This window comes from Coenobita brevimanus, chromosome 38, assembly GCF_032717465.1.
Source record: "Coenobita brevimanus isolate Jiangsu-jjx chromosome 38, ASM3271746v2, whole genome shotgun sequence".
Taxonomy (NCBI): Eukaryota; Metazoa; Arthropoda; class Malacostraca; order Decapoda; family Coenobitidae; genus Coenobita; species Coenobita brevimanus.
Window position 1 is genome coordinate 10,439,076 of NC_136991.1, and position 1,858 is coordinate 10,440,933.

At 40.3% G+C, this 1,858-nt stretch overlaps 1 pseudogene; it reads right to left on the minus strand.

Annotated features, from left to right (window-relative positions):
• Positions 1-912: 912 nt before the first annotated feature.
• LOC145396629 (5S ribosomal RNA) lies at positions 913-1,025 on the minus strand (annotated as a pseudogene).
• Positions 1,026-1,858: the final 833 nt, after the last annotated feature.

Here is a 1,858-nt window from a genome sequence, read left to right on the forward strand (position 1 = left end):
GCATATACCTGTATCACTTTCAGGGTATATTTTTTGCACAGTCTAATTACAACCACTGCTGCACTGTCAGATGCACTGCTGAATTTAAGAAATTTGTCTGCAAGATTTCTGTGAATTAGAAATGCTACACCACTAACTCTTTCATTTTCCCTTCCTGTGTGGTAAAATAGGTGGCCACTGTCATTTAGCTGAATTACTTTTTCTTCTTTCCTGTGGGTCTCACTCAAACCTACAATATCCCAACTAATGTTTTCCAGTTCAGCTATTAAGTTATCAAGTTTGTAATCTTCTGCAAGGCTTCTTGGATTGTGTGCATAGATCTTCATGGATTTAAGAGTGTTTAATATCCCAGTCTCTATCATGTCAACACAGTGCTTACTCACTTTCGGTGGCACACTGCCCATAAGCACAGGAGGCAGTGCGGTTGGACCTTTAATAGACGATGATCCAACAGGAACGCCCATCAAATACTTTGCAATATAACTCATGTTTGATTGGGAGGATTGTGGCAAATAATCTCACTTCCCTGCCACATAGTTTCTGGTGAGATGTAATTTTTTCTGCCACCTTATTCGTTATATTCAGTGGAGCCCTATATATCTATAGGGGGTCCCATGGTCCACGCCGTCTAAGACGGTACCTTGTATATCTACAAGGCCTTCCCCTATCCTCCACCCGGGGATGCGCCAGGTAGCAGTGGGATCCTGCCCCTTTATATATATATATATATATATATATATATATATATATATATATATATATATATATATATATATATATATATATATATATACATTCATTCATTCATTGCCAGACGCCATGTATCCCAAACGGGGTGGCCAAGGGCTTAGAGTTAATTGTTTTCCAGGGAGGGGCACTAATCCTCCACCAACCCCACTTGACACGTAGGGATGCCAACAGCATCTGGTGTTCCCAGGCGGTCACCCATCCAAGTACTAATCAGACCCAACGTTGCTTAACTTCGCTGATCGGACGGGAAGCGGTGTACGAGTATAATTATATGTTATGGTGCCCGACATCGTTTCCATGATGAGTTGTAGTCTCACACTATTTTTACATATTACATACAAAGGTGTTTATATACAATTAAAGAGTGTGTAATATAGTGTGAAGATAATCAACCAAACACCATCTTACTGTAAAGTGTAGAATGGGAAAGGAGGAGCATCCAGATTCGCTAAGCCAGCATTTTCTATCATAAAAAACGAATGTAAGGGAAGGCGATAGAAGAATATGAATTGTATATACGTTTAAGTCTTGGAGAAACACATATACCCTGTTGGTATACTTTAAAGTAATTTTATACTACTTTATTGAGGTGTATAATGTGCATGGTTGAGTTGTAATTACTTCTACTCATGTATAAATCCCAAAGTATCTGAGGAACTTCACCTCTATGTTATGCTGACCCAGGGCCACTCCTAGCGGGGAAGCCGGCCAGCTATAACAGAACACTCTTATCATTCAAATAGGAGAGACGTACTACTCTGAATTCTCTCTGTGTCGCAGCTGTATCTTCCTGTGGCCAATAAAGAGAGATAAACAATCTGCTCAAGTTTCTCTTCACCTGCACATGCTACCTACCATTCCTTTAACAGGATCTACACCGATATTTCCACCATCTCCTGTGTGTGAGAGAATCATTGGTGGAGAGTGTCAGTTGGAAGTGACTTTGACCAGACGGAACATTACATTATTGATAACCTGCTTGGAACAGTGCAGTCACACCTAAGCTGATACATTATTGGTAATCAGATGTGGGGTTCCAACCAAATGATACATATTGGGGTTCAGTGCTAGGATACGAAAAGGTGCCAAAGGGATTTAGTGTAGTGAA